The sequence below is a fragment of the Corvus cornix genome, chromosome 3, assembly GCF_000738735.6.
Source record: "Corvus cornix cornix isolate S_Up_H32 chromosome 3, ASM73873v5, whole genome shotgun sequence".
NCBI lineage: Eukaryota > Metazoa > Chordata > Aves > Passeriformes > Corvidae > Corvus > Corvus cornix.
This window is the reverse complement of record NC_047056.1, coordinates 97,964,164-97,975,762: the sequence shown is the minus strand read 5'-3', so window position 1 is coordinate 97,975,762 and position 11,599 is coordinate 97,964,164.

Below are 11,599 nucleotides of genomic sequence, written 5' to 3'. Positions count from 1 at the left end.
GCTCGGCCACTTCCATGGGATGAGAAGTGAAGGAGAAGGTGAGAGCTTGGGTCATCTCCTTCCCTAGCTGTGGCTTGGAGCATCTTCGAAACCACCACATGCTACAGCAATAATGCCTCCCCCTAGAACTTTTCTACTTCTTATAAAACCCAGGAAGGACCTTTGAGACAAATTAAAAGTACCATGAGAATGTACTAACTGTAAGACATGAAAGTCTGTTACTCCCATGTGGGCTGCCTGGCTACCAATCCATGCACTCACGAGCTTGCACTAAGTGAAGCAGCACCAGGGACGGAGACTGACAATGTCCTGCTCTTGCACAGCCCACACTAGCCCAGAGCATAGAGTACAGTCTCAGCAGTGGGACACGGATTTTTTTCCTTTAGGAGCCAAGGGAGAAGTTTAGCGTGTATCTTTTTTATCTTGAAGTTAACACAAGGAAACACTCTCTGCTTTTTGCTCTCTAATTTCTGTTTAGTTTCATAATTTTAGACTATTTATTTTGCTTTTCTGAAGCAAACTTGATCCCTTCTGCTTTAGGTAGTCTGGAATATTTCTCTTAAATGTAATTTTAGGGGAAGAGGGAGTTAAGAAAACAACAATTGGTTTGATCTGATTTTTTTTTTCATTCACAGCCATAGTGAAAAATTAATTATTTACACTGCACAGAAGGTTCATGACCCTGACACAGATCCAGGGCTGGAGCAGAACCAGTGTAGAATATGGTGCAATCCTGCATTATTTTTTTATTTAGCAAACACCTCCTGAACTTTTGACATAGAAATTTGGTCTTCATAGAAAAAGTAAACTAACCAGTTTCTCTCTTTTTTCCCCCAATTGATATTTGAAGGAAAAACACATTATAAGTGTATTGTTACTGCTATTATAATATCTATGTACCAGGCTCATGTTGATGTATCTTTCTTTACCTTATCTGATCAGCTTCTCTATAAGTAGAAAGGAACTAGCACTACAAGCCTGGCAATAATCAGACTGGCAATAATAACAGATCAGTGTGAATGTGGAAAAAAAAAAGATAATGTTCTCTTTCTGGTATGCTTTCTACATTTGTTATAGGTCATGTACATAACTATAAAAGAGATATTCAGAAGATTAGCAGCAAAGATAATCACAGAACCACAGAATATGCTGAGTTGTACGGGAAGAGAGAAAGGAAAAGGAATTCCGGGAAGGAATTCACCTAGTTGTGAGTTTGTGTGGTGTCACAATACACACTTTTTGTCAGAGAAAAAGAGAAAATAAATTGATTTCTCTATAACAAACTAAGACATCTGAAAGGTGGAGTCTTCTTGAAATATTTCCATTTCTTCTTTTTAACAAAAATATGTAATTTACTGTTCACAATAATATTCCATTTTGATCTGGTTATAGCAATCAAGATCAGAAGCTGATAATGGAGTTGATTAATCTCTCATTTATTCTGTTTAAAAAGCCTTCTTTGTATTTATAAATAATGTTGAGAATGACTCTTTGCCCTTGGACATCACAAGAATCAAACAGCAGGATGTATTTTCTGTAACCAAATTTCTAAACCTCATCTAACTGGAAGTTTGCCCCCAAATTCCAACATAGCTGCTCTTCAGCATCATATCCCAGGCATCTCCTAGATGCTCTCTGGTCTTCCTCGACTTCCTCTGTTCATTCTGCTACACAGATACACAGATGCACTCAATCAGCCCCACCGTTTGTCCATTCAGTGCTGGACCACTTGGATAGCACAGCCTACTCTTGACAGCATTTATTCTTTGGAAAACAGTTTTCCACTACTTCATCTGTCACCAAAAAAAGGAACAGCTAGTTCTTCCATCATGTACCCTCTGCAGAAAAGGTTATAGCCCAGGCCCAACCATAACATGAATAATCTTATACTGTATAACCAAGGAGATATTCCCTTTCTTTATACTGCAAAGATGGAGACTCCTACCTAGCATCTAAACCTAAACATCAATTAAAGTAATCCTTTTAAATTAGTGAGTATGATTTTTATGTAGTTAATGAGGCTTGTTGCATGTCTTTGAAGATTTCTAATCCGCCAAATTTTAAGCAAAGTCAAATAAATATAATTCTTTTTATTAATTTAATTTTTTCCAGAGGCCTTCCAGGGCTTCCACCTCTTTCTACAGATAATACCAGACAATAAAGTAGACTCTTCAGAGCAATGGCTTTACTCCACACCTGAAACTGAGCATCCTAAGGTGCACCTGAGCACCTGAGGTGTAAGACACGAGCTTGTTTTCATCCTGATTAAATAAATGATTTCAGAGTAATATTTAACTTTGAACCATAAACCACTGTAAATAGTATTGAAAATGATCTCTGAAGTTTAAAATATGATCTTTCAATGTGTTTTTGTTATTCCAAACACAGATTCCCATTTCAAAAAAATAAAGCCCTGGAATTTGTAACTTGACAGTTTCAGTTCTGTGGTAGCTGTAACTGCAAATTAAAAAAGGATATTCAGCTTTCAGATCTGTCTTAGATTTTATTAATACAGTGTTGCAGCTAATGAGCACTTCTAGATTAGTACTAGCTCCCTACATTTGTCCACTGAAGTACAAGAATTCTCTCTCATGATTAACATCCAAATAGTCAAATGATTACCATATTTAGATCCGTGAACTAAAACTAATGTGGAAGTGAGGCAGAATGGGGAGTGGGAGAGGTCAGCCTCCTGTTTCCTAATGATGTAGGTTTTTATTTTCTCCAATATGAAAATGCTTCTGATGGATAGGGGAAGGAAACATAATAGCAGTTCAAAGAGTACAAAAAGAATGTGGCAGAAAACTGGGAAGTCAAAATGGCCTTGATGGCTAAGTGATGGCTACTTTGCTCAGACAGCATTGGTCCTGGACTGCTCCTTGTGAATGCTCAGCCAAAAGGATTGGACAGGCTGTTCCTCCTCTTGTTAGCAGTAAGGCACACAGTAACTGCTCTCGATTACTTCTCTCGTGTAGTGTAGAGCTGATCTTACAGACATGACAATGGGCCCTGAAGTTCCCACACATGCCCCTGGCAGGCACTGGGGTGTAGATGAGGGTGTGGCTGAACTCTTCACGGAGGCCACTGTGGTTGCATAAGGCCGTATATATGGTATGGCACCGCAATAAAGACATCACAGACAAAGTACCCGCACTCTTGTACTGCCACTGTCAGTGCTGTCAGCAGGACAACTCCAGTCACCTCCCAAAACATGGATGTTACCCATGAGAACCAACACCCAAGTACATCAGTGTTATCTTTTGTCATTCTGTAACAAGCAACCAGGTGCTGAGGACAACCTGAGCTCACCAGTGGTGGCTTGTACTACGTGTCAAAACAGGGTAGGTCTAGGATGAATGGAGATAGATTCAAAGAAGCATAGGATGTCCTGAGTTGGAAGGGACCCATCAGGATCATCAGGCCCTTCTCCCGGCCCTGCACAGAACAACCACAAAAAACACAACATGTGCCTGAAAATATTGTCCAAATGCTTCTTGAACTCTGTCAGGCTGGTACTGTGACCACTTCTCTGCAGAGCGTATTCTAGTGCTTGGCCAATCTTGTTTTGAAGTGTCTGACTCTTCTGAGGCCTTGCCTGGAAACCAAGGCTTTCACCCAGTGCTGCAGATGCTGCCAGTGGTGTTGCTATTTATCAGTGGAGCGACATGACTCCTTAGATCTTTTTTTGATCTGCCTTAGCCTAAGCCTTATATTCATGAAACTTTAATTCACTGATTGTAACAGCAATTTCCATTCAATCTCTCTCACTAAGGTGTTTTGGGTCTAGTGATATTTCATTCAGCTGAGAACAGAAAATAACTGTTGCTGTGTTGAGGTGATACAAGTAATAACTGTTAACAGATAGTGACTTTAATGGCAATGATAGGCTAGACTGCAAATTAATGGTCTGTGCTGAGCAAGGAACAGAGCCCCTGAAACAGATTAAGAAGGAGCCTGTGCTAAGACTGCCCTAAATGAGACACTTTTCAGGAATCATCTGTGCAGCCCGACTTGATGGGTCCTCAGCTGGGGCCTCATGAAAATCTGGCTGCCATGGTCATGCACAAAACTGATTGTATTATGCTGTTCACAGTCATAAATGAGTACACCCTAAGTACACTTGCACGTCCATATCTTGATCATAAAATATTATTGCCAAATTTCATTACTTTATTCTAAGTCTTGTGATATGTGGAAGTAGATGTTCCTCTTGGGGTCTATATAAGACTCTTACACTGCACGTTTATAAAAAAAAAAGTTGTGTTACCAAAGTCAAAAATAAAAACGCGTACAACCATGGTCCAGGTAATCAAACGTTACAAAGTGACAAAACTTGAAATAGAAAAAAAAATTAAAGCAGTCTCAGAAATTTTGGAGACCCAATTAATAATTTTTGAATGTTTGAAATCACAACATTGACATGTCATGTAATCAGTAAAAAACTGCTGGATGTGAGCATATTTTAATATTTTAATTTTTTATTTGTTTTTAAAATAGATTTATACATAGTTTGAACTTTATATTCAATTTCACACAAGAGCTAGGGGTCCCCAAAGTGCTCTCCACAAAATGCTGGTTTACACCATTCTGTATAGAATGAGGTTTGTATGAATTGCCTCCATGGAAAGGGGATCAGTGTGCAATGATTTGGCACATTCTACCTTTATTTAACCCTATTGATTTTAGGTTCACTTACTGTTGCACGGTCCTTCTGGCATATTTCCCTTTTTAACTAAAACCCACATATACTTTTACTCATTGCACAGCTGTGATTTGAGAAAAACAATTTTATGCTTAAAGAATTATTAAAATATTTGCTTAAGAAATTATTCAGTAATTATTTGCAATGGGCTTATCTGCAAGTGGCCTTCTAGCTAGTATGACAGGATGCACTATTGTGAAGGGACACAAAGAGACATGGTTTTGGAGGCATGGTTTTTTTGACAAGGTGGGCACACTACGAGCCCACCACAATTGCTGCTGGTTTCTCTAGTGCTCGGAAGCAGGCAAGTGTGCCTTACACGCAGCTTCTCAGAGCTGAAAAACAGGGCTGGCTTGTTGTACTTTTCTTCTATAAAAGCCAGGGCTTCTGAATCAGCAGGAGCTGAGACCTCTTGTGCTGGGGGGCAGTCCCCCAGTGACAGGGTCATCTGGCTCCCATGGAGATGCCACTGCTGGACTGGGAGGGAACTGGGCCCCACTGGTGGCTGTGTCCACAGCTGAAGATAAGGTTGCTCAGCTGACTGCAGGCATCTCTGCAGGAAGCAGACACTGATCTCCAATATCTCAGTCTGACATAAAACCGGAATTTGTGGCTACTCAGGGAGTTAATAAAGCCTTGTACCAGCTACAGACAGTAGATCTTTTCTGAGGGGGGCAGCTATGCGTCACTCTTCAGCCACTCTCAGTTCTTGGGCAGCCTGATTCTTGCCGAGATCGGCATCATTCCATATTGTTTGGAGCACTGCACGTACACGTATGGAGTCAGGTTTTCTGCTGCTTTACATCTTGTGTGCTTGCTTACACCAGCACAGGATGGATGAAGAATGCTCTGCTTTATCTTTCAATAGCATTTAAAATTCTGCAGTATTTTAAATGAACACACAAGATTGAGGGCAATGACAAATCTAGCCTGTGCTCTTTCAATGCACATCAGCTATGCTTGCAGATATTAGTTAGACTGGACAACATTTATACTTTTACTTTCTCTTTTGGTGAGTCTTTTCATTAACAGTAAAATGGTATAAGCATTTCCTTGAGGAATTGAGGGTTTACCAAAGCTCCTTTGAAAAATGGCAAAGTGGTTTTAATTTTAGAGCCTCAATTAGCTTCACAGATCAGTCGTAAGGCTGATTTACAGAAGCACTGGGAACAGATAGCTTCTATATGCTCTAATTCGAGCCATGGGTTCTTAGTCTGAAAAGTCAGTCCCTCAGCTGAATATCTAAAAGGTAAAGATCCAGATTATAGTATTAACATAATATTGTGGAGAATGTCTTAATCAAGTAATAGGGAGAAGCAAAAATACTTCCTCACACAAGGCAAAAAATAAAACTCTGTAGTGCATTTCTTATAAAGATGTAAGAGGGTCCCCCTGCTGCTCTTACTCCTCAAAACTATTTCAAATTAAGCTTAAAATAGAACAGAAAGGAACTAAAATTAAAAAGCAACCAAAAGGTTTGAATCCCCTTGTTCACTTGGTTATTGCTTTCATAAATCAAAACTAGACAGCAAATGAATTGGCTGTGCTCACATTGTTGTTTATTTGCCATGCAGTTATGGGGCCATGGCAAAGCAAAACAAGATGATCATTGTTTCAGCCAGACCTAGAGTCTTTAGCCTATCCCCTGCTGTCTGTTCTAGCTTTCTGGTCAGACTAGCAAAAGCAAGAACTAACGTGTTATTTGGCTGCTGCTTTATTTTCCCTCACTCTCAGATCCCTGATTGACTTGACTGTGATTTAAAGGAATTCAGTTTTGCTGCAGCAGTCTGGGGAGAAGGTCACATAACAAATGCCAACCTCACCATTTACCAAAAGTTGTAAATACTATGGAAATCACAGTTGCTTTAAGAGTCAAAACTTGCAGGTATTGATGGAAGGTAATGTAATTTTAAGCATTTTCAGAAAAAAACCCCAGAAACTAAAAACAAGACTAGCAACAGGCAGCGTTATGCCTTCTAGGACCTTTGTATTACTTCTACATAATGGTTTCTTGACACTTAGAGCTGACATGAAAGATGGCATGGGCAAGTTAAACATACAGATAAGATGAATTGCCCTGTCAGAGTGTTTCTCTTCATCATCCCCAAACAGCTCTGCAATTAAAAAAAAAAAAAAAAAAAAAAAAGAAGCCATTGTTTACTTATGTGTATATAAAAAAAGGAAAGACCTTCTGACGACACCATGAAAAACTTCAGTTTTTGTTATGGCTCCAACCTTCTGCCTATCCACTCTCATGGGCCCTCAAAGTTTACGGAGCTCTCAGCACAAGATCAGGACCTCTCACGAGCTGTGCTTTTCAATTGCTAGCACTAGTACTTTTCTCCTTTTCTGTATTTGGGTCTCAGAAACATATGGCTGGTTTTGCCTCGCCATCATGAATGATAGTCCCATATTGTCATAGCTGTCAACTTGCACAGAATAATTCCCGAGTGTCAAATTGTGTTTACTAATAGAAATAAACAAATTGAAGAATACAGACTCCTCCCCATGCCTTGGCAACCCTCCTAAAGAAACAGCTTTGTTTATAATCTCTGCCTCAGTTGCTCTCCTTTCATGCTTGCTTCAATTCATTTTGTTGAAGTTGTATACCCAAAGCAAATATTAAAAACTATGGGGAAAAATTCATCAACACCAAAAATTGCTCAGAGGGTGCATCAAGTGTATCTCACTCACTGTGTGATTTCAGTTTTAAGGGAAAGTGTAATTTTCATAGTCAGCCATCTTCAAGTAATGAAAGATGTTTTGAAGAATTTAGAGTGGCACAGGACAATGTAGTCATTTACTTATTTTAAAAGTACTAAGTTAGAAGGACATTTCAGGAGTAGGTTCTTCAGCTTTAAGGTATGGTAAATAATGCCACTAACTTGAATGGATTCATTGTGGATTTTCAGGTAGTTTAAGTGAAAACACATTTTTCCTTTAATATTAAAACATGCTCATTAAAGTTGCTATTTACTGTGTTTATACCTCTCCCTTTAGCAGTGCCGCACCGTCTGGTGTGTCTTTTTTTCACTCAAATAGTCAAAGAGCTATGAAAAGGCAGAAAGCAATTTTACTGTTCAAAACTCCATTATGCCTGAAAAAGAAAAATAAACAAACCTAAAGACAAACCCCTTCCCTCTGCATTCAATCACCATGATGACAGAAAAGGCACATTTTTGTAATCAAAGCTGTATGAAGCCTTCAAGATTCTGTGACATGTGGATGGCAACAGATTAGTGGGTCAGTTCACATGATCTGCATTGATATTGCATGGAAACACATTTCTCTAAATATTTCCACCACTTGTCAATTTTCAATGGGGTACCTGCCTATTTTCACTGCATTGGAATTAACGTAGCAAAGGAGCAAAACTTGCATCCTCTGGAGTATGCAGTGGGAGCAGACATCCTCTTCTGGATCCAGCCACACAAGTGGTAGAGTTTACCCTGGGCTTTCTCAGATCACCCATGGAAGCTGTGGGAGCTAAACCCCTTTGATTCTGTCTGAAAGAGATTAAGGAAAGTTAAAACCAACTGCTCCGCCAGCAAAACTATGGGGGCAATAACTCTGGCAGGTTTAAAGAGAAGAGTAACTGGGAGATACTGGGGAGAAGAAATCTCATTCCCTTGCATGGCTGGACCTGGAGGAGGATGTCTGCCAACAAGCAGAATGACTCTGGACGGGAGGAGCAGCTTCACAGTGTCGGGAGCAGTAGCTTTCCAGAGCTGACTCTCTGTCCTCAGATGGACGGACTTGAAGCAGAACAGGCTTGTTCATTCCTGGTCTGAGACAATACCCATTCAAATGTAGGGAAATATTCCCACTAACACAGTCATGCTGAGCAGCCTTTGGCTACTTCTCTAAGACTGTTGACAAGGGCCGGTAGTTACTGTGGAATATGTGGTTAAAGATGAAATCTTTTCAGTGATTTTGCTGGGGAGAGAGGCAAAGAACAGGGTACAGCTGGTGCTGGAAGCAGCTTTAAGCCTTGTCAGTTGGGATGAGGAGTTTCTTTTTGCTCCTGGGGGAGCAAAGCCTCCGGGTGTTGGGCAGCAGCTGTGGTCCCTGTGCTCCCGCCGGGGGCTGGAAAGTCAGCTTGTAACCGCTAACACCTGACATGCGCGAGATTTAATTCCTGACTTGGAGGTGAAACACAGCACAATTACTGAATCTGTTTCAAATTATAACCCAGCTTGGGTACAGTCTGCAAACTACAGCCCTCCTTGCTCAGCATTTGTCCACAGCAGACAGAAAAGCTTAAATAAAGTTTATACACTGAAGCCAGCCTGACAGCAGCTGGGAAAATGCTGGAGCAGGGACAGTGTGGATGGAGCCCAGCTCTCGCCTCCTCCCAAAGGAGGCAAGGCAGGAGTCATCTGGAGATTTGGCTGGGGTAAACATCCTTCCCACCCTGTCCTTCCGTGGGGCAGCATATGGAGTGCCCCCAGGGAGGAAGGCCTGCATGGGCACCCACAGCACCGCAGGACAGAGACCACTGCTCCTGCACTGCTGGCACAGGCCCAGACACAGGGCAGGCCTGGGGCTGGCTCTGCTGGCCACCAGCAAGGCTGGGCAGCATGGAGAAGGCAGCCTTCCCTCCTCTTCCTCTCCACTGGGACTCTGTGCTTTGTCTCTTGGGGGCACAGACACTGCTGTGGGGTGGGCATTCAGGGCCTCCGGGCTGTGGCAGAGCCCGGATGAACCTGCCGGCAGGGGGGTGAGATCAAGAAGCACTGATGCATTGGCAGCTCTCTCTAAGTGAAATCCCTGAATCCCACGCAGCATTTGCAAATCCAACTAGAAGCTGAGGCACGGTGCAGGCACTGCAGGGTGTTTACTCCCCACCACCTCCCTGCTGGTTACTGCCAGCGTGTATCATTTTGGGGAGGTACCCCAGCATCTTGCTCCTGCTTGGTGGAAAGGCACAGAGGCACAGCTGTGCTTGAGTAGTGGAGGCCCCTCTGCTATTGATTCCTGCCCATTCAGCCCTGCTGTGGTATATAAAGTAGGTTTAGTGTGAGCTGTTTGCACCAGGGTTAGATTTATTCTCGGTGAGTATGGCTGTGCCTGACATTAGGAACACATCTTGCACAGAATCTCATTTTTAACATCCGCTATAACATTGTAAAGTGTTGAACAAAGGAAAGGAGGATTTTTGGGAACAAACAAAAAGTTAAGGCAACATGTTACAGCAGTTTCTAATGTAGGATACCTGCAAAACCAGAGCTCACCATATGCTAAAAGTATCGTATATTTCTTATACCTATGGGAAAGATTTTTCTCTTATATCTGAAATGGACTGTATTACAAACAGCTTGTTAAATGTGTGACAGATCGGCTTGAAACGATGGTCCTTGTACTCTACAGGCCTGCACATTTGCTAATAAACTGACTACATATACAAACAGTCTGTTCCAGGGTTTAAGCTCCTATTACACTGGTTCGTGTTTCAACATGCAGCCACTCCGTAGTTTGTGTTTTCAGCAGAACGAGTAAGTGGATGCATATGCATTACAATTCCAGACATCATTCCATACCAGATGTGGTGCCTTTATTTTTAGTACTGCAGGAGTGTCTGCTGACCCTTTCTCACCCCATGTCTAATGAAAGATTGACTGCTCTGGGTTTTCTTATGTTGAATTATATATTAGAGGACAGTGGATTTAAAAATTAATTCAAGATTAATTTAGGGATGACTGCACATGGAATTATTTGGCCAACAGATGAAAAATGAAAATTTCACTACAAAGAAAAAAAATTGTAGAAGTGTCAAATTTTAATCCAATTTTCTATAAAGAATGACCATATTCTGAGACCCTTCTGAGGACTACAATTAATCATTCAGAGTGATACCCCTTTTCCACTTGCTATGCAAGCTCCCCTCTGAGCCAAAGCACTATCCGTGCTCCTCTGAAGCGGGGATTCATGTGCTCAGTCAGTAAAATAAATTAGCACTGTACCAAATGGCTCCAAATTCAGGAAACACAATGGCTGAAGCACACACTTAGGTGAAAGGAGGCACAGCTTTTTCTTTTCCATGGACTAAAAGAGAAAAAAATGTAGTCCCACTTCTAGTCAGATTTACAGCTTCTACAAAGGCTTGTAACTTTTTAGGCAAATGAGAAATGAATCAAAAGCCAGAAAATGGTTCTCTTTCATTTGAGGCTCTGTTAAATTTTAATGGCAGTGCTAGATGTAATACAGACACCCCTGCTTCACTAAATCAAAAGGAACACATAAAATTGACTAAATTTTATCTTATATGTTTAACTGTTGTGGGATTTTTATATCAAATAAAATAAGAAGAAACTATAATGAAAAGCAGGCTAAGCAGGCTAACAAGGTGAGTGCTAGGAGATCAACTTACTGAGTAAGGATACAAATGTTTCAAAAAAGGAATAAATAATTCCTTTCAACTAGTAAAACGTATTTGTGAAAACAAGACTGTGTTAACTAAAACTCTCAAATTGTCATTATTTCAATGATATCGTCCCATGTTTATTCTCTTTCAGTCTAAGTATTTTAATATTGCGTAATTTTTATTGTTTGTAGGACTCCTTTTCTGGATATAAGGTACATGGAGGATGAAAAGAGGAAAACAGAGATAATACACTGTATTCTTCAACTGGCAGAATCATTTCTGGAGCTAATTTTTCTGTATTCTCATATCCACAACTTCATTTGTTTGGATTTTTTATATCAATTCTTAAAATTTTACAGAGCCTATTTTTCAAAGTGGTGACTGAAATGTAGAGAATGAAGCCTCATGCAAATGAAACTGTAAACTGAAAAGAATTGTATGGAATCGAATGCACTTTCCATTGTGGAACATAGAAAATTTAAAGGCCCTGGTGCAGTATATGAATAGTACTGACCACACAGAATATGCTAATG